Raw genomic sequence first — 19956 nt, forward strand, 5'->3', positions numbered from 1 at the left:
GAAGTTCAGTTCTTTAAGTGCGTCAATAACCACCTGTGGTTTCGCACTGAATTCTCTTCCACAGTGTCAAAATAGTGACACTTAAGCTTTACTTCATTTTGGAAAATAGAAAGAAGGTAAAGCGAATGTGTTGTTGCGGGCCATAAACTAGTCCGTTTTCATAATATTAGATTATAGTTTCTGCTGGAGTGACTTGCCCAAGACAAAATGGGAGACGGCGTTAGAAACTACCCAGGAAGGAATGTAGAATATTTAGCAGGTAAAAAAAAAAAAAGCCAGTAATTGTGTCAGAGGTTGGAAAATGAGGAGACTCAGAAGGAGATTGAAGATTGGGTTTGTGCTCACCACGTGGCCAGAGATGGGATGAATGCAAAATGAATGATGTCGCCCTGGGTCGACTGAATGTGTAATCAGCCAACTGTTTGCAAACACGCTCCTCACAACAGTTTAAAAAATTCTATTCATAATTTATATAACATAAATGATGATACTGGATAATCCCCTGCAACGTCTTTGTTAAAACTCCAAATGGTGTCGCAGAAACAGCTATATCACTCACTGCTGATTGGTCAAATATGGGCCGCAGTGTCAGACAGAATGATTAAGACAAAACTGTTTGAATATCCCACTTTATGATGACCCGGTTGGAGTTTGTTTATCGTTCCTTTGTTCTTCATATTGCGTTCTTCACATGAGTCATGGTTGGCAGGAAGAGTGGGCTGTGGGGTGATTTGGGTTTCATGTGCAGTAGCTGCAGGTCTCTGGAACATTAGCCTGTGCCCTTTGCTGAAGACAGTGTTTAATCACTTTTTTCCCCCCTCTGCTTGGCACCAGTCAGAAATATGTTGAATGCTACCCTGTCACGCTTGAAACATCTGGGGCCCTCTGTGGGTAAATGTCAACAAATAACATTCTGTCAGGGTTTTAAACATTTATCTGCCCCGGAGTTTCTCTTTGCACAGTCTCAACCTCCCCTTCCTTATTCGACTGAATCTGCCCTGGATTCCCCCGTGGATGTATTTTAAACCCAGATAACACCCTAATACCCTTACACTCACTGCAGCCAGAGATCCACAGGCATTCATTTCAAATATATATATTTTTTTATTTATTTATTTTTCCCTCTTTTTTTCTGCAGATAAATGTTGGAATCTGAAATAACTAAAATTCAAAGGAAAGCGAAATTCTGAATGCAGAGCAGGCAGGCAGGCTTCATTTTGGCTTCAGTGATACCAGGAGGCAAAACGAGGCCGGTGATCCGAGCGCTGCAGCAGCACGGCATATTTCACCACCTGGGAGTACAGTAAAACAGTAGCAACACATTTTTATTTTCATTTACAAAGCTCTTCAGTATCTGTTTTGTATTCTGTGACATCTTACCTATTTAACCTTTGGTGACTTGAAGGCGAAACACTGCAGGCGAAAACATACTTTTTTTCATGCATGGGTGAGCTTTGTGATTTTGGGCTACTTTGGCTCCATAACCTGTCCTCCTTCAGACTAGTGGAAAGAAAATGTCTAAAACCCACATTTAGGTGTTTATTTTACTCATTTATTTTGTGTATTGGCGTAGATTTCTCCTGATTTCACAAAACGTTAACATATGCAACATGTTGCGTAAACCAGGCTGTGAATGACAAAATACATAAAAAAGAAACTGAAAAAAACACCACTGCAAATATTTTTTTGGACTCTATAATGCCTCATTTGCATAATACAAAAATATTTAAACTTTTAATACAAAATTGTCTTAAAACAAGTAATCAACTGGGGAGGTTTCATGTCATATCGATTTATTAAAATGCCTTAATGTAAGTAATAAATATTCCAAAAACCTTAATTCCAATAAAACATCATGCAATCATCTTTTTGTCATAAATGGTAGTTTGAAATCATCGCACCTTAATTTGCTATCTTTACAGCCAAATGCAGATGCATTTGCTGGAATTAAAACTCAATTGATGGGGCCTAAAGCCCATTGATCACAGATCATTCGATCTTGAAGATGAAAAAGCGGTTGAATTTAAAGAAAGAAGCTTCAGTGAAGCCCTCTGAGGCCGTCATCCCTAAAAATGAGCAAAAAATGAAAAAAAAAGAAAAAAAAAAGGCCAAAACCCTTCATGAAGTACCGAGCCACGGGAGGTACTCCCCGTCTCTGGAGAGCAACTGACATCATTTTTGCCCGGGCCATCGAGCCGAGGACTGTGTATGCATGAGACACTTGGTCAGGGAATTCCACCTGTGAGGGAACCAGAGAGCGATGTCCTTTAGGAAAATCGGTAAAATGCTGCTGTCGATCTAAAGAAGGGGTCTCCAACCTTTTTTTTCCTCTGAGAGCTCTACGATCTACCGGGTAGATCGCGATCTACTGGTTGGAGACTCCTGATCTAGAGCATATTTAACTTTGCAGTGCAGCAAAAGTACGTATAGATGACAGCTTTTAAGCTTTTAATAAAACATTGGGAAGCTTATAATACGTGCAGAAGAAATAATGGCAGTTTGTAGCATCAAATAGCAGCGGCGGTAGCATTGACTATATAAAAGTGGACGCAGCTTCCGGGTGTCAGGTGCCTTAAGCTGCAATACCGCCGAGTGCCACTAGAGTTATTTCGGTTTTGCTGGCAAAGGTCACTCCTTCTTATTCGTTTTTTATAGTGGTCCATCTGAAAATAACCATTCATTCTAAAAAAGTAGTTTTTTGGGGGGGGTATGTCTGTTTGATTGACAGGCCGGTTACAGCTATCGGTGGGCGGGACGTAGTAGCAGCGGGTTTCTAATCGGATCGAGATCAGATCCAGATGGGTGGTAGTTGGCAGTGGCAATAGCAGTTAGCAGCGGTAGTTAGCAGCATGTATAGACGAGAGCAGACTTCAACTCGATTTTGATTACCTCATCTACAGATGACCAGTGCCTTTCTTGGCCTTCCGTCAATCACCTATCTTCCTGTTTCACACTGAACAGATGCCGTCATCATGGAAATGTCACGCTAGATCAGAAGAGAACAGTACATCTCAAAGGTCACAGGAGGAAGAGGGTTGTCTCATCCGCCCACACACCTTATAATGCAACTTTCCCACAATGCTATGCACACTTTGGGACAGGATTGGCACTGTGGAATAGTGGCAGAGAGGAAATGGAGGAGAGCTGCAGCTTTTTCTTTTTTTTGGTGTTAATCTCCCCGGTCGAAGAAACGGAGACGGTTCTTCATTTCCTCGTTGCTCTGCTCGTGTCTCTTTTCTACCCTCAGCTCCTCTGCTCATCATTTCATTTCGCAGCCTCCCCTCATTATCTTTGTAGCCTTCAGCTCATTTCATCAAGTGCTCCATCATATCTCAGTTTCTACATTCCTTCCCCTCTTTCTGTCTGTCTATCTCTGTCTATTCAGAGCAGATTAGCAGCCATCAAACTGCCAGCCGATGCTGACTCATGGCCCCATGAGTTGGTTTGTGTATGTGTGTGTGTGTGTGTGTGTGTGTGTGTGTGTGTGTGTGTGTGTGTGTGTGTGTGTGTGTGTGTGTGTGTGACACTTCAAGAGACACTTCGAGGTGAATCTTTTGTCAAATCTTTCTGTTTAACCTTTGCGCTCAGCACAATCTTTTATTTTTATGTCCTTCTCCTCACTGTAATGCTGTTTGTAAAGCACACATCTTGTGTGTGTGTTTGTGTGTGTGTGTGTGTGCGCGTGCACGTGAACATACACGTGATCAATACCAGCACTGATAGACGTCAAACTAACAAGTAACCGTGATGAATTACCCACTTCTCTGCTCAGTGTAACCTCCTCCAGTGTGCTGTGACTCACAGCTACATTCAAGTTCATGCAGTTTCTTCCCATTAAGATGAAATTAAGTTCAGTAATGCATATGCTTATCATTACTGTGTCTTTTAAACTCATTTTGACCTTTATCCAATTTCTGAGAGAAGAGCTGCAATTTTGAGATTATGGCGCAGACAGGAGGTCACAGACCTCCTCTATAAATAAAAATAAGCATGCTATATTCATTATATAAGCATAATATTATACGTCCGCATACCTAATACTTCAACAAAAGTGTAATGGTATTAGCGTACAGTTTGTGTACGAGTAAGAATGAAATTAAACTTGCTACATACAGTAGATTGAGATATTAATAGCATATTGGAAGTGGTGCTGGGTACTTGCGACACAAGAGGGACATTTTGGAAAAGTCCCGTTTTTCAAAGAAACCTAATTGGATTGGATGAAGTGGGAAGCATGAGTAAAGAGAAGAAGCTGGACCAGAGGGAGAAAGGCTTAAAGGAGCATGAATCTGTGTCATCATCGATCCGCATTAAACTTCCAGAAGTGAAAAAGCTGACCACATGTCCAGCAGCAGTCAGAGGATGTTTCACAGCCCCGACCTCTTGACCTGCGATGAGGTGTCTTCTTGTTGATGCTGGTTTGTGTTTTTTTTAATGAATACATGTGGGAACACGGTACATGTCTAAACCTTACCTTTATCCTCAGTTGTTTCTTTCTAATGTCTGAAATCTTCAAAAAATATTGAGAAAAGAATAACTGGAAAAACTCGGTTATTATCAGGCCAAACTTCTGCTTTATACACAAGTCATGAAAACTCCCATGCCATTAACTCTGCAATTCCCCCGACACTTTATAAATCCCCCCCCATGTGCGTCCATCGTTCGGTCTTTCAGACCGCTGGAGGCCCTGTGTTGTTTTACACGAACCATTACAGTTCAGTGTCGACAGCTGACCAGATGGTTTTCCCTCAAGTAGAGAATAGACACGAGACCTTTCTCAGGGCGAATAAGTCAGGTCGGTGCCCGACACACGTGCACACAAAACGCACCCGCAACCAGGGACAAACACACAGACGGCGATATGTCGACCCGCTCGTTGTTGTTTTTTCTTGGTTTTTTTTGCGTATTCTCTTTTCCAGCTAAAGGTCAGGAGATAACGGAAAGCAGGGCTCGCTGTCCACATGCCGCACGGGTGTGGGAGTCCGAACGATGAGGTCGAGCGAGTCGGCTAAGAGCGAAGAAGTAGAGGATGGAGATATTCGCTAACGAACGCACACGCTCGCGACGCGGTCGTAAACCCTCCGTCAACACACTCCGCCGTGCAGCCGTGATAGCACAACATTCAGCTTTGATACAACTGGTAATAAGTCATCAGAGCTGCGAGAGCTGAAAGACCCTGAAAGGTTTATTATTCCTGTCTTCACGCACAGGAGCCTCACCGACGTCCAAGATTTACAAGATCACACGCACACACACGCACACACACACACACACACACACACGCACACACACGCACACACTCCATGTTCAAGTACTGACTGTTCGAAGGATGACATCACGGTCGACGGTTCATTCCGGTGGTAGTATTAGTCCAAATATGAAAATAAAATATTTTCTGCCACGCAGGTTTGAAAAAGACCGTGTCATTTTTAATTTTGAGAGTTGCAATGGACGTAGTGATTCATGGATTGTTGTTACCGAGCCAGCGAGCATTTTCAAATCCATTTTTTTGTGAGTCCAAAGGGCCGAAACCATATTTCATTATCCCGATCTATTAGGGATGGGAATTTCAAGCAAAACGTAAAGACAGGGGAAACAAGGAAGAACGACAGTCGCGCGTAACAATCGATTTTGGAGATTATAATGACTTTGAAGATTCAAAATTTGTGTTCCATCCCTAGCATCTACCGACGTCTTTACTGAACCAGATGAATCAGGAAGAAAATCTGTCAAACAACAAAGAATTACAGCTGTCACAAACGATGAGCTCAAAAAGCTGAAAAATGTCAACTGGAATGGTTTTGACCACTTCCAAAATCCTGATGGAAGTGAGGGTTAACCTGACGATAGACGTGCTTCGCTGATGTGTGGTTGATGTGTTATCGATTCCGTTTCATTCCTACGAGATGAAAGGACCTTAAAAAAAAAAAAAAGGAGAACTGTTCTCTTTGGATTCCCTTTTACTACAAGACAAGAGTTCAAATGTTTTCACACAAAGATAATAGATAATATAAATAATGAAAGAGTTCTAAAAACAGAGGTCACAATAACACAAATTTGCATTGACAGCGAAGGTCCTGTAATAGAGCCAAACTCGCGTTGCTCTTAATTATCTGAGCTGAGTGAAACAGCCAACAATTTTGGAACAAAAAAAACAAAAAAAACAGCATTGTTTCTATCATGTAAATTAAATCCACTAAGAGCCAGGTTTTTATTTTATTTTTTTTTTTTTTATTGAAAAAGAAAATCATTTGCGTGTTGAAAGGAACATTAGATGAAGGATGCCATCTGTGAATTTGTAGCGTGAGCATATAATAACCTGCCAGGCCCTGTAAACACAGCGCTCCTCCTCGGCTCCGTTTTATCACTGTGTCTCTATTTTACATGATGTCATGACAACGGAAGTCTAAACCTTTACTGTCCATTCAGATGGCGGGATTTAACTCTTGTTTTGACTTGCTTGGTTTTGGACTGACTTTAAGAAAATGTACTTTTAAAAGTACATATATATGTTACATCTGTCCGTGAGGATACTTGTCTTCCCAGTTCTGCAACATATTGTGTGAGCGCTCTATGAATGACACCCCCCCACACACACACACACACACAAACTAAATGTATATAAAACAATTACGTAACGGATGATAAAACTCACAAATACTGAACATAATACTGGCATATCTATCAACTCTTACTCATTAATAGGCTGTAAGTGACTGTGAGCTGTTAATATTTTACCCACTGTTCCCACAAGCTCTAATTAGGAAATAGTGGTGGACGCCTGCTGGATGAGCACAGCTAGCAGCTAGTGAAATGTAACAGCTTTACATTTTTGTTATTTTTTTTTTTTAGAATAAACTGAGAAACTAAAATTGTATATTTGCAAAAATAGTATTACTGTAAAGAGGAAGGTCGTGTTATAAACTGAGGACATTCTGTATGCACGACGGTGTGCGAAATTAGTGGCAGGTTCATTGCCAGCGGTTCGCCTCAACTAATTAAGCAGGTAGGCGGCGCAGACGGTGAAACTGCCTGCACACGATGAGCGGATGGCCATTAACACGAATTGTGCTTCCACTTTAATGTTTCCGAGCAGGAGAGACGTGGACGGGCGGAGAGAAAGAGAGAGTGACCTAGAAACAGATCGGGAGATCCGAGAGAAAGAATTGCACGTTTTTAGAACAAGGAAAAAAAAAAAAAAGGAAAATTTGAGCAAAGTGAAGGTGAGCAAAAATGAAAATAACTACGAGTAAGTGAAACTATGAAGGAGGTGGAAAAGGATAGTAGGAAATCTCCATAATAGAGTGATGGAAAATAAGGGCCATCCTGCCCTTTGATTCTCCTCCGCCACGGGGAGGGGGGGGGGATAAGTCTAAACGGCCTATATAACGAAAAAAGAAATGGTTTCCCATCTGTGATATCAGGTGTCCTTTCATGTGTGTGCCGCAGACGTGATCGCCGGCCCCTCTCCTCTGGAAAAGCTCCAAGAGTGTTGGTTCAGTGCTGCTTGATTGGTTTGCAGTAGTTCATTTCTCAGCTGGGGCTCTCGAAAGGATATTTTCAGTGTTCGGAGTTGCTCAGTTTGCTTTGAGCTTCGTGCGAGCTTGTCAGCCATCGTTTCTGCAGGGAAAATGAAGCCTTCGTTGCCCCCCCCCCCCCCCCCCCCCCCCCCCCAAAAAAAAAAAAAGGTTCAAAAGCTCTTTTTCCTTTTTGTTTTGCTTTTGGTTAAACAATCATCCGTCGTTTAACATCACATTCTTCCCTGCAGACGCTGAACATTTTCTCTGTTACGCACTTGTTCATATGTCATAAAAGTCTGACAAAAGCTTCTTGTTTCTCAGTTTTCTGTTAAACTTTCCTGACCTACATTTTGACATCTGGCTAGCAGCACGTTTTCTACTGGTAACAACAGACATTCGGTCATCCCAGCCTTCCCTTTTTTCAGTAATTACCTTCATTTACTCAACACCTTTAGCAGTGCACAGAATCTGAATTTATTGGATTTTTTTGTTGTAATGCACTAAAATAGAGACACTGCAGGAGAGTGGGTGCTTTTAAAGGGAAAAGTCAGAGGTTAGAAAGTAGGCGTCTTTCATCTGGTTGATTTTAGTAATGTTGTGCCAAAAAAAAAACGAATTACAAGGCAGAAAAAGTACAAGCGGCGCTATTGCGTGGATTACATGTTGTTTATTGTTTTAACTGAGGTGTTCGGTATGTCAAGGCCTGCACCGCAGTTACATTTCTCTGTGTGGGGATTGAGAATGAGTAAATACAAAAAGCTCAGATGCTGCCGAGAGTTCGAGATTTCACCGTGGACTTGAGCAGAAAGCGCACATCGAATTCGGTGTCGAACTCTGTAAAATCGGCAACGGGGATGCTTCAGACGATCTTTGGCAATGAAGCAACGCTCCGGGGCGAAGTGTTTTCGTTCCGCGCAGGTCATTAATGTCGCGAAGTGCGTTTTTCTTTGACATTCGCTTGAATCCGTCCCTCGGGGTCAAACTCTCAACACTCGGTTCTACTGTAGCTCAACGGGCGCTTTGGGTTCTCCAACGCGACAACACACCCTCTTGCGCTGCGTTGAAAACTGGCAAATTTATCGCCCGCAACAGCACACATTGTCACTCCCAACCGCTTCTGCTCAACAGATTTACCCCCCTCGAACTTCTTCCTGTTCCCCAAAATGAAGTTCAAGCTCAACGGTCTGTGGAGGAGACGCAGCACAAATCGCAGATGTTGCTTGATGCACTTACAGAGAAGGTTATTGTCGGCGCACTTTTGGAACTTTTTGATTGCACTCAGTACGCAAATGAGTAAATTGCACAGACAAAAAGCATGCAGTTTTTAACAAATACCAATGTCGTGATGGAGATTTCTTTGCAGGATCGAAAATTGTTTTTCTTCTGAACTGGAACGGTAACATTAGGCTACTTGTAAAACCCATAAAGAGCTGCAATAAACTCATTCATTAGTAACTATGTGCACATTTCCCCTCGCTGTCACTTCTTTATTTCATTTTCTTGGCACGAAACGGTGAAAATAAAGTCTTGTTTGGGAGGTGACAGCCACGCGGGCTCGCCGCAGCCTTTAAAATGTGACACCCCCGCTGTCCGCCCTCACAGCGGCCGCTCGGCGCTGCATTATCATTTAAAAAGTCAGAGAGGCAACACGGGACACCACCGACATAATAATAGCGAGTCAGGGGTAGAAGCTGCCCGGCTGAAATTTGACTCGGACAGAGGATGTAGTTTTTTAATTTGAGTCCTCAGCAGATCGGCGCCACCCTTCATTAACCTGCCCCGACCTGCTCATTAATTCACATTCTTGCTCTAATTGGGCGGCGGCGGGTGCGACGGGCGCTGCATTCTCGCGCTCTCCGTGTAAAATGGGGAAAAGGAGTGATTAACAAAAGTGGCACTGGTACGAGTGTCACGCATCCCACGGCTCTGTCTCCGTCAGCAGGGCTGTCGAGGGCCACATGCGGGGAATGAATAGCGTTTCCTCGAAAGATGAAAATCGAATTGAATTAAGGAGAAGGGCGTAGCTCTCTCGTCGCAGCACAAGAATGACGACTATGGACGAGCTGATGCGACGGCCGGAGTAACTTCAGCTCCGTCTTGTGCGGCTCGTCTTGTTAAATCTTGTTGTGGCTGCTTTTTTTTTTTGTTTTGTTTTTTTGTTTCGTGAAGAGTCCAAGAAAAGCCATGATGTCATACTTTTTACATACGTAAGTTTATACGTATATTCACCGCCTCGATCGCGCGAGGAAACGTTCTACTTTTGGTAAGTTAGAGGACAAATACGTTATTTTTGCAGTTACTGCATCCGAGACTGACACAACGTTGAGTTGTTAATTGGTCCTTGAGGCTATTTTTGGCTTTGCGTTGTTCGACGATGGCGGGGTACTCCGGTAGCCTTGAACAACTGTAAATTACAAAGGGTTGTGAGTATTCACGCTATCGCTATGGGAACAGTTGATTGGTTAGGTTGCGATGAGTATGACTTCAGGGATGGGCCAGGATTTTAGAAGTAATTAAGTCATAAAAAAAAAAAAAAAAAAAAAAAAAATCGAATGGTTTATGAAACTAACGTCTTGTCTCAACAACAACAAAGAAAAGCATCTTCCAACCAGGTTCTGGTAAAACTGGATCTGTGGGATTAGATGCTAATGTACAAACAGCAGAAGCATTAAAAGACGACAGCCGTCAAAAACTTCTGTTGGCAACTCCATCAAAAAAAAAAAATCAACGATAACAAAATGCGGTACGAACTCTACCAGGAAAATCTAGAATAGTCTAATATGAAGCTAAAGATATGTTTATCATCAGATTTGTCAAAAGCGAGGGTTTTTGAAGTTTGATCGCTTTTGTGGAAAAGCTCTGAGATTAAGTATGAGAGATTTTTGTTTGTTTGCATTTAGGATGTGATGAACTGAAGCGAAGGTGTGGTTTTTTTTTTCTTCAAAAGTAAGAGCCATGAAACCCATGCCCCCAATATATGTGGCGATATCCTTTAGTAAACATGCCCAGCAGAGTCGTGTGCACAGCCATGTGAGGGATAATGGTGCAGTGGTAGTGGGGGGAGGGTCTTTTTTTTTTCTTTTTTTTTCTATGGACGGCTGAGCCACTTGAGCTCATATGCTTGGTGTGTATGATTTACATTACATGCAGTCACACACACGGACTGACGCAAAACTCCCTTTCACACTCGATAAGTCAAAGCGTTTTCATGAGTCGCCGTTAAGTAAAAGCTGCTGATTCGTCCACATTTTTTAAACCTCCATATGCTGCGCAGCTTCACTCCGCTGAGCTGCTAATTCCTTAAACAGTTTTTTTTTTATGTCCCAACCTAAGAGGGAATCATTAAAGACTCAATCCAGGTGTGTCAACAGTGTCACTAACAGCTCTGCACAGAGTCTCAGTGTTTTTTTGTTTTTTTTATGGCAATATGTTAAGGCTTTGTGGATGGTGTGACCGTGGGAGTTTAATCTGATTTTCAATTATGAGCTCGGTTTATGCCACAATATCAAATTTCAGAATAGCTCCAAACACATCTCTCCTTAATACACACTTAACCCATTCAAGTTCGGTTGCAAAAATGGTCACTTTGAACGTTATTTTCTTATCGACACCCCTGCAGTGTTCAACAACGTTTCCAAAAAAGTCTGGACGCTGTGTAATGTGTCAGTGAAAACAAAATGCAACGGTTTGCAAATTATGTAAACCCATATTTAATTTGAAAATAGAAGCAACACGTTTAAAAATGTTTGGACGGGGGCATGTTTTATCGCTGTGTTGCATCATCTCTTGTTTTAACAACACTCTGTAAATGTTTGGGAACTGAGGAGAGCATTTGCTGGAGTTTTGAAAGTGAAATGTTATCCCATTCTTCTCTGATATATGATTTCAATTGCTGTCTTGTACAAGGGGGGGGGGTGCCTTTTCTGTTATTTTCTGATGTAAGATAACTTGATATTTTTTGCACAGAGTTACAATCTACTATTATTGGGGTAGACTGTACCTTCTATATATTTTGACTTGCTTGAAACCAGACAAAAACATCTTAGACCACTAGAAACAGGAAGACCTCGCCAAGTAAAGGGCTTAGAAATAAAGTAAGGTGAAACTTGAAGCCACTGCAGGTGATGAATTGTTCTTTTGCTTTTTTAATGGTCACTTTCTGGCTGCTACATTGCTGAATAACTAAACTGCAGCGATTTGACATGAAAACACACAACAGGCCACACAGCACAACTTAACCGGAAACGAGGGCTCAGAGAGTTGAAATGACCTCTGGACCTCCACGAAGCTTCAGCTGCGAAGGATTTCTGAGGAGTTCTGCTGATCTGGTCCCTTGGTTCTTCCCGGTTCTGCTTTTTCTTAGTAATGAAAACGATGACTGTGGGAGATCTGTGTGCTGATCCCACATTGGCGCTCCCTAATTGGGGAAACTGGGGAAATAATAATATGGGCATGGGAGGAGATGATCGGCTTAGAGGCGGCCCATCCACATTCACATGCTGACCATATCTTTCTACCTCCTCATCTCAGGTGATTAGAGAAATCCCCCGGACCCTGTCAGAAACTCTGAATCAGCACACTCATACACTGAGGTGAGTGTGTGTTTCACTCTGTAATATGTGCATGTCTCTGTATATGTGTGTCTGTTCCCGTGCTGCATGCCTGCTTGAGTGTAATCGCACAATGTGATACTATCGGGGGAAGAAATACTGACCGCCGCTTATGAAGAAAAAACAAAACAACAATTTAAACACTCTTGCTGATAAGTAAAACTCCTGCATTCAAATCTTCAAGGAACAGTTTTGTCAATTTAGTTGTTACACTGAACGCACCGATTTTCCATCATTTCTCATGAGCATGAAATTTGATTCACCACGTCAATTGTAGAAGTTTGTAGAATGCAGCAAAACCAGAGATCTCAGCTCAACACTAGTCATTTTTGAAGCAAACGCTACTAGGAAGACAGTGCATTTGTTTGGGACTATTTTCTGCAACATATTTGATGCTTGAGTAGTGCTCTGTATTTCTGGTGGTAATATATTTGGGTGTATGTCAAAACTAAACCACAGTGTGTATGTTCATGACAACAAAACAATGTCACAGTGTGTACTCACTGATGTACGAGTGGACACAGTGGAGCTTTATAGAGCAGGGGGGGTGAGATATTTCAAGCTTTGGCTACACAGACAATACTTACTATTCAGTGTTTATTTTGGTGCATTTCATGGGATTTGTTGAAAATAATGAAAATGTCGCCAGCTTTACCCTCTGAAACTGAAATCATCCGAAGCACTTTTAGTCTGACTGAAAGTAAACACAGAACGTAGAAGCCAAGAAAGAATTCCTCTTGTTGCATTTATTCCAACTTGACTGCACCGCATGCATATTTTATTAATTATGGAATTATTTTTAGATAGACCACTTGAACACTGATCAGAAGGAGTGAGTTTAATTATTCACTTTTAAATCACACTATATGGCCTTGTGAAAAGAAATGTACTTTGTATTTCATGAGAGAAGTTGGTGTTTTTGGAATGGGAGTCTGTTGGAGACAAAGAAAATCTTGGGGCCAGCCCCTAGTGGCTCTCAGTGGTACGGCACTTTAAGGCTTTAGTCCACAGACCAAGAGATTGTGTTTTTTTTTATTTTATTTTTATATGGTCTATGCTAGAAACAAAATGTTTGGAACTCAGTAAATATGATGTACAGACATCTTCTCCCATCAGAGCTGCAGTGCTAGTTTAATGCACATAAACACCATTAACACAGCATCCCTCAGTGTTCACACCTGTTAATGCGCCAGACTCCATCTTTGGTTTTCATACACAAGATGCAATTGCTTGTCTTTTTTTTTTTTTTTTCTTTCAACTAGACCATTGCATGTCTGTCATTTTTTCCTGTTAATACAAAGCGATGTCAACCCATCATCAAAATACCCGTGGTGCTGAAGCTGGCAGGCACATTGTCAAAGCTGCTTTCATGGGGCAGAGTGTAAATCACACTGGAAAAACAGATGACATCCTAAAGGAAAATAGGAACTTGTCAAATGAAAGACCAAAAAGTAAGAAGTCATGAGTCCTGAGGCGAGCCTGAAGTTATTTTTCACAACACTGTTTTACCATTAAACATGTTCTGTTTTGTTGTTCCTTCATAGTTTAAGTTAGTATTAAAATTTGTAATTCATATATTCTGTAACAAAACAACTTTAAGTCCCGCTCAATACAGTAAAGACAATCCGATCACATTTCTTCAGAAGTTTATTTTTCCCCAAAACTTGGAAACATGATTCTCCTCAAGGACGTAAATATTGATGAGACACTCTTAGATATAATATTCACATCGCATGTCTGTGTCTTCATGGTTGTCCATGGGTGTGCACATGCCCTGGAGCATCCATGTTTCTGTCTTTGTTATTTGTCATCTTTATTATTTCAGGAGTAGCACTCTTAGTGTTTTCCAGTAAGAATCTGCTTCACCTTTCATCAGTTTCCACACTTTGTAAAAGCATCCTGACAGTGAATATGATTTTTTGTTTGTTTGTTTGTTTGTTTTTTTTAACACTAATGGAGAATTGCAGTGGTTATGGAAAGCAGAGTCAGTCGTAGTCACGAGTCTCTTTCTGACCAGTCGTTCAATACTTCTTTCTGTGCCTCCTCAGTTCTCACCACACCACACTGGCTTATTTTATTTCCCCAACCCATCGTCTCCGCCTCCTCAACGCCCTCGTCCATTAGCAAACATCTGTTTTGTTTGTTCATGTTGTTTTCATTCATTTCAAGTTGTGAATCTTTCTGAACTCATAACCAACCGGGAAGTGGGATATTTCCGTCCTCCGAGTGAGAGAAAGCACCTGTCCTGCGGTCAAACTGGGAATTTCGCACTGGGAAAGTCAGAGGTTTTTGAGAGCTCCGAGAAGAAGGTCTGACGTCGCTCGACGTGGCAACGTTTTAGGTGAAAACTTAAAGTATATACTTTGCTCAGTGCAAAAAAAAAATATTTTATTGGTTAAATTTAGGTAGTTTGCTGGCTGTTCCAAACAGGTCTGCTAAAGACAACATGTAGAAATGTAGCGTTACAAATAATAAGAACTCCATTTCGTCGCTGCGACGGTCTGAATGGGTGATGACAAGGTTTTGTCACTTTTCAGTATTCAGAAAAATAGAGCAGATTTTCCGGGGGGGCTGCCATGTTGTGTCTTTGTTGTTCCCATGTTGCGTCTTTGTTGTCATGTGAAACCTGCTCAACCAAATCTGAATTTCCCCACTTCCCAGCTGCCTGAATGCACCATCCGCGGCTCTACTGGCATACAAATTCAAACCTGTCGTAAGGGTCCTTTCTCAAGCAGATTAGGGAATTTGCTATCTATTTTTAAGAGGGATGGAAAATGATGTTACGTGATTGTTTGGTGTGAGCATGCTATAATTGAAACAAAAGTTAATAAGTAAATAATGCACAAAATAAGAGAAGGGACATGTTTGGGGAAGAGGAAAGAGAAAGGAAGTGGAGAGAAAGGGTTGTTGAAAAGAAAAGAGAGCGGGGGGGGGGGGGGACCTGACTTTTAAAGACGAGACACTGACTGACAGATTGTGTGTCTGCCTGGAGTCACTGATTGCCAGATGTTGCATTAGAAAACATACATTGGAGCACCAATTGCACCACCAAGGAGGATCTGCCAAAAATCTTCTGCATGACTTGCAGGTTGATGCATCAAATGGACAATTTTTTTTTTATCTCGTCACTATTTGAGGTAAACAAATTCAGGGGACGTTTCGTGACATTCTTTCTGCCTGAAAACTCTCAAAACCCCGAAATGCGAAGCGCGGATGAGCGAACACTCCAGGATCTGATTTCTTATCAGCGCATTTCCATCAGTGGTGCTGGTGATATTTTTGAATGTCAGACAACAAAAAGTCACACTAAACCATATTTTAACTCCTCTGCAACTGATATCAGAAACAAATTGAGGTGTTACGTTTACCAAATAATGCGAGTTGCCGACATAAACGATGACAGGTGTTACGATAACAACAGGGAACTTTTCTTAATGTTTATTAAGCAGACATTTATTTAAAGGGCCAGTGTGTTACATTTCGTGGCATGGAGCAGTGAGTTTGCAGGTTGCAATAAAGTGATAAAAGGAGGATCTATGGTGTCCATTAAACTCATAAAACACCTGGAAGTTTAACTGCAGAGTTAGTGTTTAATTTGTCCCTTCTGGGCTATGGTTCAACATGGCGTGCTTTGTGGAAGAGGACCTACTACCTACATTGATATGAAGTGCTCATTTTACATTCACGAAACTCGATTAATTATTCACTAATGAAAACATTAGGAATATGAATTCCCATTCCTGCCAGTAGAGCCCTCTAAAACCTACATACTGCACATTTAAAATGATGTAGTCTGCAGGCCTGTGCTGTCCTCAATAATGCTATTTAAAAATTCTCCTCTGACTTGATGAAGTTCCTTCAGAGCCACAAAAGACACACAACTGTTTGACGCTCATCATCACCAGTAAATTGCAGGTCAATTGAATGCCCCTTTAATCAAACAAATATTACAGCAATGTTGTGTTCTTTGATGAAAGCAAATCACAGGAAACTCATAGTGAATAATAAACACTTTGTTTTTAAAGTAGCTTCAATCTTCAACAACAATTTGAGAACAACGAAACGGAATCTGATGCATTATGTCATGCTCACAAGTGTTCTTTGTGTGCGTGTGTGTGTGTGTGTGTGTGTGTGTGTGTGTGTGTGTGTGTGTGTGTGTGTGTGTGTGTGTGTGTTAAGGTTACAGGCCAGAAAAATGGTCAGCAAATTGATCAAAGTTTTGTCAGAAACCCTCATTTATATTATCACTTTGATAAGGCATTTTAAACTTTTCACTTTTGATCCTAATTTGACTTGCTGAGAGAATACTTTGACAAAAACCTATTGTGTATTTGACACGCTGTGAATTAAAGATGCAAGAGGGCTTCGGGTCTAAAAGTTTGGACATACTGTACACCCAAAAAGCACCCAAAGAAGAAGAAGGCACCAGAACAGCCAATAACATATCCAAAAAAAGAAAAAGAGATAAAGATGTGTTTGAATTGGCGAGTGGGTGGAAGCAGAAGCTTCAGAGAAACACTGCTCTAAAGAAAGAGAATAAATAGATGAGTGTTGGGACATAAAGTATTCATGTAAATGATAAAAAGTCTACTGGACTCCTTTACCAGGGAGATATGTTTAGAAAAGAAACAAATCTTAAATCTTAAAGTAATCATTTGAAGAGCAGCAAGTCGAGAATTATTATAGTTTATCTTCATGAAATCCTAATTTAGCTTTTGACAGTATTACAGGACTGAACAGTGATTTTCCTGTAGATTGTACAGAGAGCGAGCAGAGATTAAAAGATGGGTGTCAGAGGGGAGAGGCTGATGAGTAAGGACATGCAGTAGAGTGAGGAGGGCGGATAAGTAAAGTAGTCGTCTGAGAGAAGGAGAGGAGGACGACTGATAAACGGTGGCGCCAAAGAAAGAGTAAAAAAAAAAAAGGGGGATTCAAATATGTGGAAGAGAAAGACAAAGAGCAGAGATGGGCAGCCGGAGGAGGATAAAGTGGAGAGGGGCATATGACCGCCTGGCAGGCCTCCAAAGGCTCCCGGCGACAATCCAGCTGCATCTGAAGGCCACTTCGAAAAAGCTTGCCAGCAGTGCCAACAATACAGGAAGGGGAAAAAAGAGAGAACAATAACAGGAGAAAGTGAAAAATAAAATATAAAGCAGCCGGGATGCAGGGAAATGTTTTTTTTTCTCAGAGAAAGGCAACAAACAGGACCAAAAAGACTAAGTAAATACTAAGTAGTTAAAAATAGGGACCCAAATGGTTGACTCCGGTGGAGGGATGAGCGTTTTGTGTGAGCCACAGCTAATCAGCTCCCGATACTCCTCAATGATAGTTTCAAAGTCTGGATAAAGTTGTACGAAGCACAGATTTTACAGTTTACGATTATAGTACAAAAATCAACTATCAGAGGAAAATTGTAACCAAAACAAACTTCACATCTGTCCTACTCTCAGGCCATTGAAATCAACAGCCAATTCTGTTTCAAATATTAGTCTGGGTCATGAGTTTTGAATCTTTACGCCTTTTCAAATCAACCACGAGGTCATCCATGTCTGTTCTGAGAGCAGCGTCGCTGTCCGTGGTGCTGAAAAGCTTGAGGCGAATTCCTGGAGCAACAGGCCTTTCATCTACTCTTCTATCACATCTTTTGTATACATACAATATACTGTGCATTTACTTCTCTTTTTTTTTTTTAGATGTAAATCTCATCAGGCTACACATTCCATCTGTCTTTGTACTACTGCACACGTTCTGCTCTATTGTATTCATTTTTACAGTTTACAGAAACAGTTGGACTCGCTGGCTGATGTGAGCGCTTAATTTTGTTTCGCTTGGCTGCATGTCTCTGTGTGCAGGTTTAATAAAAGCCACTTGTAACGAATGAAAAGGATTTAAAGAGTAAAAATGAAAAGAGGTGTAGAAGCATTTCAACGAGATCAAATTATCATAGTACCAGAGAGAAGTAAAAAGCATCTTTCTACGCCAAATCGGTCCCTCCAGGATTTCGTGGAGTTTTTTTTGTCATCGTATTGCAGCAGCCTTTCTCGAAAATTGCGGTGAAATGTATTCAATGTTATTTTTCTCTGCTGCAATGGCAGGAACTGGCAAAAACTGCTATTTAAGGAAGAAAGAGTCACATATAATCAAAGTCAAAACTGTGCAACTTAACATTTCCCACAAATTCTGTCACTTTGCACATTTTTTCAGTCAACCACGGGACTTGTTTTGATGACGATAGGAGCAAAGTTTTACTTGGTAAACTTTAATGTGGAAAAAAACTGGAATTTTTAAAAACGGCAACTTCCTATAATATTGTTACAGTACAGGTCAAGTTTGCAGAGACGGGCTGGTTCAAAGCCTGATTGATTGATTTTCTAAAAAGAAAAACATCATCGTCATCAATGTTTTTTTTTTTTTTTTACATCATACCCAGTACAGTCTTGGGTTGTTTCCCGTAAACCTGTTTTCTGTGACTCACACTGAATCCTTCGATTGCAAGAATAAACCACTAGATAGAGAAGTATTTACTAAATGTCAATACTTTGAATAAAAATGCTGACCTTAAGTTGTGTCAAAAACAAGCTTTTATCTAGTAAAAATATTCAGCAATACAACTAAGAATAGATTTATTTTTTTCAGATGTGTATTGCAGTTGTCTACTCCTGCAGGTGATGCAGGTAGGCACCGTGAGCTTGTTATTCTCTGATCTTTTTCATGGTGAGTTTGTGTACCAAGCTTTTCAGTTGTAAATGTAAAATGTGTGAATAAGAATGCTTCAGGATCAACGTAGACTTCAGATGCTGTTGAGAGGGCGCTTGTCCTCCCGCCTTCTTTCGCAAATCCTTAAGTTGTCTCTCTCTCTCTCGCTGTACGGAATCTATAGATCAGGAAGTGTTGTTAAAAAATAAGCAGCAAACTCCATCGTCTCGTGTCTTGCCCGACTGCAGGACCAACAAAGAAGCCAAAGACAAAAGCCCGTTGGCATTTTAAAATGTTCCCTGTCACTTTCCACAGAATAATGGTTGCAGGAAATATCCCTCCCATGGGGCTTTATGATAATAGGCCCATATGTGCCGGGTGCGGTGACGGTAATTAATTGCTACACAAAACTTGCGAGGTCGCTCTGCGGAGTACAGCGACCTCCAGACATGAGTGCAATGACACTGGATTTTTTTTTTAGAGGGGGGAGCAGCGTTGTGGGGAAGACTGGGAGGGGCTGGACCGGTGGGGGTGGGAGATTAGTGAGCAATTTGACCTTTCCCATAAGGCACCAGCTCATCGCCGCGTTCCTTTTGTCACCAGATTAGAGAATTGAAATGCAGTGGGAGGTCAGATGGGGATTTACCGCTCAGTCCCCATCTCCAACTCTTCTTTGTGGTCTTGTCACCGTCTGAGATACGGAAAGGAGGAGAGAGGATGGAAGGGAGGAGAAAAATGGGGGATGGAGGCGAAGGACAAAAAAAGTCAAAAAAGGTGGAGGAACGCGGACGAAAGGAAAGTGTGAAGGACAGAAGGGGGGACAGCGAGTCGAGCGAGAGGATGGTGACATAGACGAGAGGAGATCGGGAGAAAGTGGGAGTGAACAGGTGAAGAAAAGAGGAGGGGAGAGCCAAAAGAGATATGAGGCAGAGCCAGGAGGAAGGGTGTGATATAAAGATGATGAAAGGGGAGAGTGAATGGAGACGGATTAATGACGGAGAGAGGAAAAAAAAGAAAGAAAGAGGGAAAACAGTGTGAGGCGGAGACACATTCAGATGAACGGACGGAGAGGTGAGAAAAGATGGGAGAGAGCTTTGATGGTGACAAATGAAAGCAAGTGAGAAAAGGAT

The 19956-nt window shown here is 41.5% G+C and overlaps 1 protein-coding gene across 1 annotated transcript in view; it reads left to right on the forward strand.

Moving 5' to 3' along the window:
* sgcd (sarcoglycan, delta (dystrophin-associated glycoprotein)) overlaps positions 1–19956 on the forward strand; it is a 241637-nt gene that overhangs the window by 47551 nt on the left and 174130 nt on the right. The window contains exon 2 of the mRNA XM_069145968.1: positions 12051–12112. The gene's annotated coding sequence lies outside the window, so the exon portion shown is untranslated. The remainder of the gene's footprint in view (positions 1–12050; positions 12113–19956) is intronic.

Source organism: Embiotoca jacksoni, unplaced genomic scaffold (assembly GCF_022577435.1).
Source record: "Embiotoca jacksoni isolate LCO1_2020_lvr unplaced genomic scaffold, fEmbJac1.0.p SCAF_13, whole genome shotgun sequence".
Lineage (NCBI taxonomy): Eukaryota > Metazoa > Chordata > Actinopteri > Embiotocidae > Embiotoca > Embiotoca jacksoni.